At 45.3% G+C, this 15,333-nt stretch overlaps 1 protein-coding gene across 9 annotated transcripts in view; it reads left to right on the top strand.

Annotated features, from left to right (window-relative positions):
• The window catches only part of TSNARE1 (t-SNARE domain containing 1), a 474,003-nt gene that overhangs the window by 44,092 nt on the left and 414,578 nt on the right, over window positions 1–15,333 (top strand). For 6 of the 9 annotated variants that reach the window (XM_064507934.1, XM_064507927.1, XM_064507936.1 and 3 more), the window contains one exon: window positions 7,385–7,435. The exons of the other annotated variants lie outside the window; for them this stretch is intronic. The gene's annotated coding sequence lies outside the window, so the exon portion shown is untranslated. The remainder of the gene's footprint in view (window positions 1–7,384; window positions 7,436–15,333) is intronic. 9 annotated transcript variants of the gene reach the window in all.

Below are 15,333 nucleotides of genomic sequence, written 5' to 3'. Positions count from 1 at the left end.
GATCTTTGTTACTAGCTAAGGTGCTCTGAAGTCACTGTAGAGTTAGGTGATAGATCCAGGGGAACTTGATTTTATATATATATGTGTGTATATATATATATGTATATGTGTGTATATATATATATATGTATATATATATATTTATATTTATATTTTTAATTGCAGTCTGTGATAACAAAGTCTATCTTTTGTCTTTTATGTTTAATAGAAAACATGCACAGAATTAAGGACAACTGGACTCCTTCGCCCCCCCCCCCCACCATGGAAAATAGCAGATCACACAGAAATGTCTATTGAATGCCAGTTTTAAGCTGATTCTCCTTTGCAAGGAGCAATCTTGATGGGAGGTTTCTTGGGGTACTTCCAAAGACTGTCAGCTTCTCTTTTCACCTTTGAAACTTAAGCAAGGAACAAAAATGCCTTTGGCATCCTGAAATCTCAGACTGTGAGCTCTGTTCTCCATTTTCTGCCTGGGACTGAGAATTTTAAATAAAGCAGCTGCAAATAGAGCAAGGTGCTTCACACTTTTCTTGGAATCGTGGGTGTTTCTAGTCTCAAAGTCAACACCTTTGTTTTAAATGATACCTTTTCCTTTCTCATTAACAGATCTAGGATTACTTGATCAGGTTTGTTCCTGGCTTATGCTGTGATACTTTTAGACTTTTAGGTATTCGTGTGGTCTGTGTAACAGCAGATGCTAAGTTGCCTTCATGGCAAGATCAAGCCTTCCTTGTGGCTCATTGCATGGGACACGTGACCTGCAGTTTCCAGGTGGACTTGGTTCATGGGGTCTGCCAGCCGTGGGCCCTTCCCAGCTAGACTTTTAGGCATTTTAAGTAAGTCTCCATGAAAATGCAAGGTGTTTACTTCCTATATGTCTGGCTGGATATATATATATATTTTTTCCATGCCCATGTAGTGCTATAGCGAGACCGGTTGCCTTTGGGAAAGAGCGGTTCCTCCTTGCAAAGTCCTGTGCTAATCTTGGAAACCTCCAGAGGTGAAAATGTGCTTTTGGCCAGCGTGGCTGTTGAGTTGGAGTCCCTTTATCACGCCTGACAACTGGAATGTGTTTGATACTGTAAAAAGGTCTGGGCTTTCTGTCCGGCCTAATTGTGTTAAATGGCATTTGCATGCTAAAGAGAATGGCTGGGAGAGGATGTTGAAGCCTATATGCGTTTTTGAATTTGTAAATGACATAAGGGGAGGCTAAAGCATCGGATAGCTGACTCTAAGAGCCCTGCTGAAATGCACAGATTTTTTTCCTATCTTTGCCCTCTCCTGTACTGAATCACAGCCCCTGTGTGAGTTGGTGTCAGCTGTATTGGCATAAAGGAGGAATCCTGGCTGAGAAAACAGCCAGTGCTGGAAACCTGTGGGGGCTGTAACGTTGGTCCGTTATCCAGCAAATGGTTCAGAAGCGCAGGGCTTATCACAAGGTCCAGTAATTTTTCATGTGAATTTTTAAATTTTTTGAGTTTCATGTCCTTACACTTGGCATTGCGGCTGTGGTAGAATTTTCTCAGCAGAGTAAAAACCTGTTTTCACTCTGTCCTCCTGCGTCAGAGGAAGTGTCTTCTCCTGGCTGCCTCCGTCCACGTTACTTATCAAACTCTGCCCTGCTTTTTCAAGGGCTACTGTGAATGACTGGGTATTTGGGCACCACAGTGAAAATGCAGTAAAACTGCAGGCAGTGGAAAATAGATGGTAGTAAATTATAACTTTGCTAGAGATGCAATTGAGAAGTTAAAAGCTCATGAAGCAGATAAGCCAACAGAGTATATGAACTGGTGCAGGCAGCGCTAAGGGGTGCTGCCACCGCTTCTTTCCTAGACGTAGTTTTAATCCCTGGACCAGGTTGACGATTGTAACTTGATCCCAAGCAGACTCCACCATGAAGCTAACTGCACATTTCTCCTTCCCTGACCTCCTTTGTGCAGAGGATGAAGACTGTCTTGTTTGCCTTGGTGGACCCTTTCCGTGGTGGAAGCATGGAAATGAGCAAACCTCCTCTTTTCATCACAGTCTGGCCAGTTCTGCAATTTTAACTTCCCCGTCTTGGTACTCTTGCTGCTTTCCTTGTCTGTCTGTGTTTTCTGATAGGCACGTCTCACAGCGCTGTGAATGCCTGGTTCGTGTGGTACAGGTGGCTCAGGACCAAAGACAGTGGTCACACTAAGCTACTCAGGGTGCACATGTGCTTTTTTAGGATGATTAGAAGATGATTATCTCCCTGAGCCATGCAATTCCTCTTTCTTTCTATAAGCTGATACAGTCAGTCAGGGGACATGGAAGGAAGAAATGGAAAGTGTCCATGTTTCAAGAGAAAAAATAATCATTTCTCTGTGCCATTTTAGCAGCTGCTTGCACCTCAATTTGAACCCCAAAGTATGCATCCTAAGTGTAGGCAGCTGTGTTTTCTGAGCTGCAAGGTGTCTGAAATGGTCCCGGTTTTATTGTTGGAGTCCTGATCCTGTAAGCAGCCATGGAGGAATCCTCAACCAAGTGGATGAGGGAAGTCATTTGAAAAAATCTGCTGGGGATTAGCATGTCATGGTTGCCTTTTGCCACTCAAAGTTATTGTCAAGCTTGTTTTCTCCCAGTCCTCACCACCCATGTTTTCCTGTGTTGGAGGATGACTGGCTCTGTGGTCTTAAAGGAGTCTCACTGTGTCTCAAGCAGCAAATGTAGGCAGAGCCATGATAGCCATTGTCTGGCTTCAAAGTCCTGTGAAAAATAGTGTTTTACTGAAGTGTCTTCTGGAGGTATCCATCCTTGTCTCCTTAGAGGCACCTGCCTGTCGTGGGGTGCTTTGGGCTACCCCATGGCAAATCCAGACTTGCGCTATCACAGTTCTAGTAGTTCTATAGCTCATTATGTTTTTTAGAGATTGTGACTTGCTATGAGTATATCCTTTTTTCTTTCAGAAAGGCTTTTTACACCTGTGATGAGTTTGTTGAACTGTTGTGCTAGAATAGGTACAGTGGTAGAGCTGGTGCCTTGTTTTGAAGTCTGGTAAAAGCTACTGTGATTGCAGCTTCCCTTTAGCTCTTTCAGCTGTCGGGAATCTCTTGACATGACACGGGGAAGTTTCTGCACGATGAATTTCAGGGAGTGAGATGAGGCCGAGTAAACATTTTAGATTTAGTTCTGCATGACAGAAGATGCTTGCAAGCACATCATATTAATTTCAAAATCTCTTTGGTATCATCGTTATTTTGCAGGAGTAATATGGTGGGCTGTCTGCTGAATAAGCAAGCAAAGCAAGAGTTTGGGGAACTGTAAAACCAACCATGCAATTATAAGTTAGCCTGGTCAACCTTTCAGTAACCCCATGCAACAGGCTGCAGTTCTCTTCCGTGACCCCTGTTTCTACCCTTAGGAAAGAGATTCGAGTACAAACTGCTGGCCCTGAAGGAGCTTTGCATCCTTAGTTTTTTGAGTTGTAGTTACTGGAATGGAAAGACTACAGTTGTCCAGCTCTCTAGCTCAGCTGTCTTCCACTGGTCCCATCTGCTAATTAATCCTACAGAAGAAACAGAGTCGATACCATGCCAGCAGGAACTGTCGTAAGCAATTTTTTATGTCTCGTGCTTGGGCATGGCATAGGGGAAGGCATGGACATTTCTCAGAAATGCAATGGAATAATGGAAGGTGATGGGTCCAGATGGAATGGAAGCACCTTCAGAAAAGGGTCCCTTCTCCTCCTCTGCAGTTTCCATGCAAATGAGTTTTGACAGCGTTAAAAGTTCACGTAACCTCTTTCTGTAAGCCTTTGGTTGCTCAAAAGAGGGAGCTGGTTACAATCCATTTATGCCATTTCAAGCGGAGAGGAATGTGGCATCTCCGCAGACGGTTGTTCCCTGAAGTGCATGTATTCTTTTGCATAAAGATGGGAGGTGGTCCAGCAGTTAGGATGCTAACCTTGGAGAGGAGAAGTGAAGAAGCCTGGGTTTCTTTGCTTACCTGAGAAACTGCAGGACACCTGGGCAGGATGGAAATGAGGAGCAGACCTTAGGGGGGTAATGCAGTTTGAAATGGGTGTTTCCGATTTCTCCAGCTTTGCTAAACAAAAGTGTTGTTCGTAATGAAGGTGTAAAGGATGCTGTATGTGACGGCTGATTTATGTTGGCACTGTCCTGGTTTGCACCCCAGAGGCTATTTATGTTTCAGGGGTGATTCTGTACATCCGACAGGCACAGTTTGTGTGTCAGCTCAGGGAAATTCCTGAAGAGCCCACCAAGCAAAGTCTTCTAGACAGCAGCCTTCTTGGACATTGTACAAGTGAGGGGGAATCTGTGCCTCCACTTTTTTTTTTTTTCCCTTTTTAATAAATATTGTGTTCGTGTGCCTGGATGGCATTTTCATTCAAAAAGGGAGGGAAGAAATGAAAGCGTCACCCACACCCAGGGTGCCAAGCACATAACTCAGGAGAATTACTCATAAAACTGCAAACCCAATGTGAAACTATGAAAGATTTCTTCCACCAATTTCCTCAGTCTGGTCACAATCCTGAAATTAATCTCACCTTAACGTTCAGTATCATTTTCTCTATTAGTGCAGGCAGAAATTGTTTCCTTTTGTGGCTGAATGCTTCAGACAAAAAGGAAGCCCAAATGTATACTTAACTATTAAATGGAAAACACCAGTGCCCGGTAGTTTGCTTTGCACATGCAAGTGTAGGTGGAACACTTTGGGAAAAGACTCAAAGCACCTGAGTGGTTGGTGAGCTTGGCGATTGAGGTAGTTTTGCTCCCCCCAGTTCCCCTGTGGGCTTTAGACACTTCAGGAGAAGGAAATAGTTTTACCCTTCTGGATATTGAATGGGATTCGGCGTTACCATGCCCTGTTTAGGAGTAAGATAATACTAAAGAACACTTGTGGGATGAGCTGATTTTGTGGCTCTTTCTTCTTGCCTGGGAGAGCTGGCATGAGCCTCAGACTAAGTACATGCTCCCTCATTCCTTCTATCTGATGGCAAAATCCCTTGTATTTTAGCTCCTCTTAGCGATACCCTGCAGTAGATGAGCATGGTGAGAACATGAGGGTTGAAATTCAGGCCTAAATACGTCTCTTACTGATGCTTCAGAAACGCAGAGGTCTCTTTTGTACTCTTCCTCATACTCTTCCTTAATTTACGTTTCTAAAATGGGAGAGTCATGCAGTTGAAAGCATGTGGGCTTAAAGTCATGAATTCCCAGCCCTCGGCCACTATTGCTCCTTTTTCTTCCTATGGGAAGGCAGTGCAGTAAGGGAGCGTTGGGATAACCAACAGGAAAAGCCTCCTCTTGACCAGGATGGTGGTGGCATTGCTCAACGAGAAGTTGGACCTAGGACGTTGTGAACGATATGAGCAAAGTGGCAAGCTGCACATCGCTTTGTCCTGCCTGGGTTGTTGCTTCTGTGCTGGGAAAGTCCTAGCTACAAGTGGAAGTATTCAAGAGAAAAATCAGTGTAGAGCTGGCGTGTACAACTGACAAAGCTGACAGGTCTGTTAATCTCTAACATGCTGGTGACATTTCTTCTGTCAACTGTGAGATATGGTTGAAGGCTTCTTAAAAGTTCCCATCTACCCCCCCGGCTACTTCTACCTTGCCTGACTACAAGAGGACACGGGAGTGCAGCAGGGGATGTCCCAGGCGTGGGACGTTGAAGGGAAAGGTCTACTGCTGGGTTTTCCTTCTAGCTGGGTCGCTTTTCTCTCTTGTGCCTCTGGTGGTGCCCCTGACCGTTGTGCCCACTCTGTGATCGAGCTGCTGAAGTTTAACAAATCACCACTCATCAGGTGACAAAGATGATGGCAAACATGAGGGGAGAGTGGAGAAAGGGCTGAGCTGAGCTGCCCAGTGGTGAATTTTATGGGTTATATGGGAAGGTGGTTGGGAATTGCATCCTCTAGCTGTAATAATTCAATAAGATCAATGTTTACCAAACACCTCACACAATTTGATCCAGATCTTGATTAAACCCCTAGGCCAGTTGTCCTGTCATGAAGCACAGGCTAACATACTTTCTTTTTTTTTTTTTTCTGTTCTTTTTTGCTATACTTCTCGATGTTTCTCACAGCCAGCAACAACAAAAAGCCGATACAGGAGGGGAAAGGCTGCAGGCACAGAGAGTAATTGGCTTGGTATATTTGTACAGAGGTCACCGAAGGCTGGGACTGCTGCTCAGGGCAAATACAGATCATTGCTGGGATTTTATCTCTAAATTTTGCTGGCTGGGGAAATTGTGTCCATTTATGATGAGTGGTTTTATATATATATATATATATATAGAGAGAGAGAGAGAGAGAGAGCATAGAAATAATAAGTGTTTGTTAATACCTTGCAAATTCTATTGTATTTAACCGAAGAGGATCAAAGCAGTACAGTAGATATTGCATCATCATTATGTGATGCATGAGGGAGGGCTTCCTTGTTGGCATTAAGTGAACAGATGAGTGTGTTCATTGGGAGAAAAACCTTTCACAGGAAGAGACTGATGAATGGACACTGCAGTTTTCTTTGCAGTGGAGTAAACTAGGAAATGCTGCATGCTTAATAGCTGTTGCAAGGCAGATAGATATGCTAAGGAACCTACTGTTTATCTGGCTAATGGTCATCTTGTATAATCCAGGTGCCTGAGGACAAAAATCCATGTCACCCTTAGCACAGCTCTCGGTTACATCTCCAAAGCTGCCTGGTGCTTGGCAGATGCAGGACCTGTTATTTGGGGATGCGGAGAGCTGCTTTGTCCCAGGGGAACCGGGTGCTCTTGGAGCCGCAGTGGTGGTGTGTTTCTAGAAAGACAATCATTAGGATAAAAACTAAAAATGGAAGTTCTTGCAAAGTTGGGGTATGTGTACACGTGTATAAGCCCGCGTGAGAAACAGCCTGCCAGTGAGAAATGCACAGATCTTGATTCAATGTGGCTCTTCACATTCCTTCAAATTTAACTAGGCTTAACTAGATTTGTGGACAGAACGTTGCTCCCATGGCCGGGTCAGGGTGCTAAAGAGAACAGGCCAGTTAAATAAGTGATTCACCTTTCGCATCACTGATTCTAATTTTTATTTTTAGCAAGTACCTTTCAACCAATTCGACCAATTCACAACCCTCTGCTTTTGCAGCTCTGGTAGTTTGGAGGTCCTAAAACCCTTTAACAATTTAGAGCTTCATGTCTTTTTTCTTTTTCAATGGAGGTGCTTCTCCTTTACTTAGCAGCAATGTTTTGAGGAATCAGCACTTGCTTTTGCACCCGTTCATACGACACAGCTCAAAGAATGCAGGTTCTTGCTGGGCACCCGAGCTCGCAGCTCTGGTGGTGCTTAACAATGTCCTTAATGATGAGAGTGAAATAATTTCATCCCAGTACTAATCTGCTGTCTTGGTTTTCCTTCCAGATTGTAAGGAAGTCTTTTGTGACCAGGAGAAAAAGACTTTGGAACCAGCTGGTAAGAGCATCCCTACAGGACTAGGTCATCTTTGCGTGTGGAAGGATGGGGCTCAGGCAGATGCAGATATTGTGTGTGTTTGCTCATGTGAAACGGGTTATTTCTGGCTTTCATTTATAGCAGGTTCACTCTCTTTTTGAATGAGTTGGCAAAAGGTTTATGAAAGTTTTGGGCTTCATCCTCTCCAAAGCAAGGCCCTCCTAGACAGATCTTTTATTCTTTCTAAACTCTCCCAAGCTAAAACCTTGCTAGGTAATATAGTTTTAAGTGTCTGCACTAAAATGATTGGAAATACCACTTATCTAACTCAATTAAAAAGCCACCTGTTTACCTATTCAAGCATAGCTGATGGTCTGGCTAGTTGTCTTTTTTACTCCTACATCCTTGGTCTTTGTGCCAAACTAGGCAGTACACAACCATCCTACAGAAAGCTAGCTGGTGAGCAGGGTTCGGCAGTGTGTTGCTTTTGCTTTTCTGCGTGCTGATATGATGGCGAAGCCAGGGAGGGAGTCCCTGTGCGTCATGCCTTAGCCTGACTCATGAAGAGAGCAGCCTCTATCCTAGGGAGAGCTCTAGCCATATTTTCCTGTTTCCCCCCGTTGTTGTTGACATGCTGGTCATTTGATGGCTTGATATCTTCAATCTCTAGAGCTACATACAAAACAAATGAAATATGGATAATGTCAGAGTTTTGAAACGTGGGTGCTTAAAGATGCAGTGAAAAATTCCCTGAAATCACTGAGAGCGTGGTGGTTCTGTGGGCTTAACTTCACGTTCCTCTTCTTGGAAACTCTTGCTGGAGTGAGTAAAGCCGTGTCGGTCCCCTGTGCCCTGTGAAGCGTGGTTTCACGCCGCACTGGCGGTGTGGACATGCATCCTCTGGGTGCACACTGAACTGGTCCTGGCAGCGAAGCGCGATAGTGCTCCAGTTACATCCCAGAGGATTTGCCATCTGTTTCGCCAGCAGATTTCACAAGGGGATAACTGTTCTCGGCCAAGAGAGCGGAAGCAAAGCTTCATTTGTTTTTTCCTGTAGCTGTTGTTTTGTTTCCATCCAGCTTTCCTCTGCTTGGAGATGTAGGGAGCAGCTGTGGATTTACACAACTTTTTCATGAGGTCCCTTGGGACAGCGATTTTGGATCGTCACCTGCAGGTCTCGTTAAAAGGGAGCAGAGCTTCGTGCAATTGTTTCTGCAGGCTCCGATGTCACCTGCTATGACTTCACAGCGCCAGTGCTGAAGCTGTGGGATGGGCACCTGTTTTGATATGGATGAGGTTTCCCTGAAATATCAGTGGTCGTTCCCACTGAATCTTCTTTTAGCCATAGTGTGTACAGAGCATCAGTGGTGTTACCACTCTCCTGAATAGTCATTCTGTGCCATGTTTGGTGTTAGAGGATTAACATAAATTATCCTCGTACAAGGAGTTGGGCTGAAAGCTCCAGAACTTGGCTCTCAGTGCTAGCTAGTCATGCCTTAAGACAGATTTTGCTGAAGGCATCTTTCTTGGCTTTATAGCTTTCTGTTTCCATCTCTTGCTTTGATGTGCAGTTTCTTCTGTGGCAGAAAGGAGGGATAGGTTGCATGGGAATATAGTATCTGGGAGCTATGTAAACCAGTGTGTTAGAAAGCGCTTTGATGTTGCTATGGTCAAGCAGGTTGTGGGGTAGATTTTTAATAGCAAGGGGGATTTAACTGTTGTGGCATCTCTGCATCTCTAACCCATCTTGATTTCGCTGGACCCAGAGTTGCAGACTTGACGTAGGAAGGATGGTGTTGGGCGGTGTGAATTATGAAGGACACCAAACCTGATGAACGTAAAGGTCCCTTCAGGCTCTGAAAAATGTGGTGTTATTGTCAGCTGGGGTCAAGCTATTTATCTCCCACCAGCTGCCGCGATGGTCCCTGGCTGTGTTGACATTATGTTGGCCCTTGTTGACCCGTTCAACTTTGCAACTGTCTCCACAGTGTCTTCGCACTCTCGGATGCTTCCTGGCTGCACTCTCCCCACTTTCTCTGTATGTACCATGGAAGCTGGGGCAAGCTCTTGTGCGTCTGCCCGTCTTCCTGCTGTGTGATACAGATAGGGACAGCACGTGGGAACTTGAGGGATGTCGTTTGGGGAAGGTTACCCCAGCCACAGGTTGGGCATGGGACGCTCCCGAGGGCCTCACTATTTGGTAGCCACAGGGCTCTGCAGTGCTAGTCCTGGATGTCCGTTCATCTGAGTGTAAAGCAGGATGTCTGTGGGGGCAAGGAGGCCACATCTCTGCCTGTTCAGGTTAGCTAACTTTCACCTCCTAGTACCCTTAAATTCAAGGCAACAGAGTTGTTTTTAGCTCCTCGATTCTCCCCAGCCTGGATCTGTGCTGAGTGAGCTCTGATGAAGGTAGTTGAACCTGCAGCTTTGCTGCAAGGTGAGTACCGGGCTTGAGCGCAGTGTGCGCTGTGCCTGTGCCCTTTCCATCCACATGGCTGAGCGTTAGCCCAGAAGCAGCTGAGGCTCGGAGAGGCCATTCTATGCCGATAAGGCAGCAGGTCCTCCCTGGGGACGTAGTTCACCTGGCCTGACCCAAGCCTTTGCATCCAGGTGATGCAACTAAGAGGTTGACTGGGGCTAAGCCTGCACCTGGATTTATGTTCGAGTGTGAGGAGTGTCGCTGGTGGGTGCAGGCAGAGTTGGGAAGGGGCTCAGATGCCCCCTCTTCTCCTTTGCTCACAGAGTGCCTGACTTGCAGTGCATCGTGCTGTGCTTTATCCACCCAAAAAGCTCCAGCTTTGGCTTTCAAACTTTTGTCATGAGACTGAGCACTTTTCTTTTTCCTCCTTTCTGACTGGTCATCAGTGCTTTCAGGTAGAAGCATGCTGATTAAAAAACTTGTGTTTATATCAGTGTATTTAAAAATGCATATGTACACACGTGTTTGCACACACACACAACACACCATATATATACACATATACATATATATGAATGATACCTTTGCTAAAGCAAACATATGCGTAGCATCCATATGTTATGGATAGTCCTTTATTGTGCCCTGTTCCTTGCTCGATCTTGCTGCATGTCTGTCTTACCCCTGTCTTTCCAGACTTAGGAATTGTGACCATTAAACCTTATAAGTGCTGATTTTCATGGGATAGCAGTTTTGTCTTTAGGGGAGCTAAGGACTGGAAGCCGTTTGCCCCAGGACATCCATGGGGGCTCAGAGCACGTGATGTGGGCTCCTTGGTGCACTTGAGTTGCTTTTGCTTCTCTCCTAGCATGCGATTTCGTATCCTCATCCAACGTGCAGTTCCTGGCCCTGGGGTTGCTCTGTGGGATGCTGCTGGGAGCGTGGAAAGGGAACAACAGTCTTCACGAAGGACCCTTGTTCAGCTGTCCGGGCTGTTGGGACATTTCAAATTTGAGGTAGGTTCTGGCCTGATTTTGGCAGCACGGTGGTCTCTGCAGTGGATTATGTGGTTCATTGCTCCATTGGTGGGTTTGGCCTCCCCCCCAGAGCATGCACTTCTTGCATTGCTACTTCTTCTTGGCGTCTTGACATTTGAATTACTGCAAGCAGAGTAACTGGAGTCGTTTTGTAGCAAACTCCCCTGAAGTGACATCCGTGGGCAAATGCGTATTGAGGCAGTGCATTAGGATTCCTGGTCTGGTAGGTTGTCATCCTGATCTCTTTAGTGCTGAAAGAGCTGCTGCTCTGAGCTTCCTCGGTTATATCCCTTTAGAAACGCTGTCTCTAAGGGAACCTGGGATCTGCACAAAATCCTGCGCCTTTCCCTAAGACCTGGGAAGGAGTTCTCCCATACGGGCAACGTAATTTGGTTTTGGCGGCGCTTCTGAGCAGCAGTGAAAGATTTCTGCGCTTGGGTGTAAGTGTTGCTGTCTGGCCTTGGGAGAAAACCAAGAGCACTAGGGTTTGCCGGGGTGTCTGCCTTGTGGCTTGGGGAAAACGAGAGATGTTTGTAGCCCGTTCACAGAGAGCCCTGAGCTGGTGCCTCCCTCTTCCTGCCCCTGCCTTGGTTTGGTTTCAGGGGGGTCATTGCTGTGGTGCAGGGCAATGGGCTGCACAGACACCAAGATGAGGTTTCAAGGAGCTCAGGAGTATCACAGCGGGGAGAGAGGGGTACCTTTTGGTAAAGGAACCCTCTCCGCATGAAGGAGGTGTGAATTTGGAGACTGTGCCTGCAAAACTGGTGGTCTTGGCCCTTTCTAGTCTCTAACTAGTCTCTGGCACCTATTCCGCCTCTTGGTCTAGCTTGGCGAGACCGAAATCCAAGTGGGATCTCTCTACCAGCTGCCAGAATGAATTTAGCCTCATTTGGCTGGATCGTGCTGCACCCCAGGAGGGATTTGAGGAGAGAGAAGGGATGGTGCATCACAGGACCTGGTTAAATACTCCAGTATTTTACATGTCAGTACTCAAGTTGTACAGGGATGAAGGACTCCAAAAGATAGGAGAGAGAATAATTTTTATCTCTGTTTTTGTCCAGTTTCTCCATACTCTTTTGGCTATGCATTTCTTGTGTGTTGGGAATACCCCTCAGACAGGGAAGATTTGGGTTTTAAGAGAAGGAAAGATTTATCTTAGTTTTGAGATGCGAGGGAATACAAGGAAATAGAGTTATAGTTATTGCAGTAGTTATTGCTAAGGACAGCACTTGAATGTTTGTCTTCCTTAAAAATGAGCTTAATCTCTACCATGCGTAAAGGGATTGATGTGAGCTTTTCCGTGCTGGACAGGTGTTTGAAGCAAGCAACAGCACCTGAAAATGCATGAACTATGGAAAATCCAGTGTTGCTCCTTCTCTTACCCTCCTGTTGCATCATAAATCTGCTCCTGGTTGCCATCACCTATTTTCTAGCCTGTCAGGGACCTATCTTGCAGCTTGTCTGTCTTTGCCCTCGCTCCGTCAACTGGCTGCCGATGTCAGGCCAGGTTGCTCTGACTGCGTTGAGGATTTAGCTTTATTTTTGCAGGATTTTTTTGACTGTTTTGGCAGTTCTGCTTGGAGCCTCCAGTTCTGAGGGCATGTCGGCATATTTCGATGTAGCCGCATCCCTGGGCTTCCAGCTTTCCTCTTCCCCTTGTGGATTTTTGGATTTTTGTGAGTTTTAAAACACCTACTTTATACAAGGGCAGGTTTCTTTGCTAATTTAGGATGGCAGCCAGCATTCCTACAGCTGGTGCGTTGAGAGTTACGTGAGGGTTTCTGCAAGAGAGGCAAATCCAGATGTCTCTTCTTTAAAGTGGTGAGGAAGGAGCAATGCGAGTTAAGTTCTGCTTTCAAAGATCCAGAAGGCCAAAAATATTTATCTCTTAGCTGAATAGGGTGGCAGCTCTCCAAATTGCTTGCCTGCAGAAATCAAGGTTGTTTTATAGAGCTTTAGTGGAGGTCTTTCCTCTCTATCTGTATGTGAGATATCATGGCGGGGGGGGGGGGGTATGATAGAGCAGACACCCAGAGGGTTGTGATTGCATGGTTGAAAAACTGAGTATTGTTTCAGAAGAGGATTTTATTGGCAGTGGCAGAGCAGAGAGAAGGGAGTCATAAAGTGATTGCTGCCCCTGGAATTGCACAGGAGAAAGGTCCCCAAAACCGCAAACTGATGCAGCATTGAACAGGAGGAAAGCAAACCCCTCTGGTGCTATCAGAATCTCGTCATACTAATTTTAAGGGAAAGGAGTTACTCTTTTCTAAAACGATATTTTTTCTATGAAATTTGAAATGTTGTTGAAACTTGGTGAGATCGATAGAGGTTTCTTGACCCCACTCCCCTTCCCCACCCTCGTCTTTCGGCCTAGCGCAGCCTACGATGGAGAATGTGGGCTCCAAAAATCAATCAAGGCAAAGACAGTGAAAAGGAGCATCCATCACTGAGAGAGGTAGGGTGTTTTTTTTGTTTGTTTGTTTGTTTGTTTTTGCATTTCAGCATGATTTGAACCAGTGATTGCTGTTTTATGGCAGTTTTGCACGTTCGCTCATGTGATCATTCCTTGTCTCCTTCAGTGCATAATTGCTTAAGATGTTCTACTCCGGCTTAAGCTGGCCAGCTGGAAAGGGTCCTTTCTCAGAAACTTTAAGCAAGACCCATGAAGTATATTGCAAGTTAGGAAGAAATTTGCTCAATCCATATTGAGATGGTGGATGTGTAGCAGAATAGGGAATAGCCTGCAAATAGAGAGCTGAAAAGGCTCAACTTCAAAACTAGTGTGTGTGAATATCGTTCTGAAGTCCTTGGTGGGATCAAAGCATCTTTGCCGACTGCAGAATATTGTCTGTGCCTGCAAGCGTTGCCTCTTCTCGACAAGGTGGGATTGCTCAGTAAGTAGTTACAATTTGGGGGGAAAATATCTAGAAGTGATTAAGAAGTAATTTAAAATATCTGTGCTTTCCAGTTAAGCTTTTGCCTGTGGCATTAAACAGTCTGTTTTTTTCCCCATCATTTATAACAAGCTGATTGTCACGCTGTAGGCATTTTTGTGATAAAAACAACCTCATGTATCGACCAAAGCTAAGCAACCTAAGGCGAATGGAACATACTCTCCAAACAACAACCTGCGGCTGTGGATGTTGATTGCTCTAGGGACTAGTGAATTTGGCATATCAGTTTATTTTTACATAACTCCATACCCTCATGGTGCCAGCTAGGGAAGGGGTATTGTTTCCATTCTTTCTCTGCCTCTTAAAATAGATCAGGAGAGCATACGTGATGTATTTTGTATTTTAACTATGCTAGAATAATCACGACAAAGAAAAAGCAAGCAGTCGGGTAGACCGTGAAATCTAGGGGATGTAGATATGTTAACACATCACTGGGACTGAAGAAAGCCCACTTGACCTGTCATAGGACAACCAAGTTTGCAGCTCCAAAAGCACTTGCTGTATGTTGTGCCCATATAATGGTATAAGCTAACTAAGGATAACATATGCCCGACACTGCAAAATGCTGACTGTCCTTAGCTTGCCCAAGGAGCTTGAAGAAGCTCAAAACCCCCTTGGATTGGGTCTGAAAGTGTCTTTCCTCAGTAGTTGCTTTCATTAGAGGGTTCTTGAGGTAACTTTAGAGCCAGATTTCTTCACAGCCTCTTGACCTTTGCTAGATGTTGCGAGTGCTCTTACAGAGTCCCTGTTAACTGTCTTAAGCAGGTAACTGGAAAATATTAGGCTTAATTATCAAACTAAAAGAAGCTGAGTGCAAGGAACAAACAATGAATGTATTTATTTTTATTTGGTTTGCTCTTTCAATTAAATGCTATCTGTTTTGCTGGAATGAGTGATTTTATAGTCAAGTAGATCATGCTGGTGGGGTTGGACTTCACTAGATGTGTGGGGTGGCCTTCGCAAAGCAGTTTGTAGGACTGGGCTTGTGAGAGTTGTCCCTAGTTACTGCTGCCTTCGATCCAGAGAGGCCTCTGCACTTCATCTCTGCAGGAGTCCTTGGACCTGCCCTCCCAAAATCTCTTCTGTTGAGAAGAGCTGGCTGAAGGCGACAGGGGAATTTATTGTTGGGAAATGCTTGGAGAAGGGAAGCAAGAGAGGAGGAACTTACAGCGTTTGAGTGCCATCCCTGTGCTCTCCGCTTCCTCTGGACCGTCACAGCACAGTGTATCCGACAGCTGTTTTGAGGCATTAGCATCGCTGTAGACTGTTAATGCCACTGGCTTGGCATCTATTTTCAGATATCATACCAGAGCTCTTCTGTTTGTCTTCTATCTCTTCTCTCTTGTCTGTGTCCCTGAATAATATCTGAGGGAAGAAATAAACTGAGGGTTTTCTGATGGTTGGTACGTAAGATGCTGTGTAAAGCAAGGCTTTCTTGGGCTGCGTTGCTCACCACTTGGATGCAGCCACAGATTCGTTCGTTGGCTCACAGCCCACGAGCGCCTTCTGGCA

This window comes from Dromaius novaehollandiae, chromosome 2, assembly GCF_036370855.1.
Source record: "Dromaius novaehollandiae isolate bDroNov1 chromosome 2, bDroNov1.hap1, whole genome shotgun sequence".
NCBI classification, from domain to species: Eukaryota; Metazoa; Chordata; class Aves; order Casuariiformes; family Dromaiidae; genus Dromaius; species Dromaius novaehollandiae.
The sequence above is the reverse complement of the archived record's forward strand: the minus strand, read 5'-3'. Positions and strand labels throughout refer to the sequence as shown.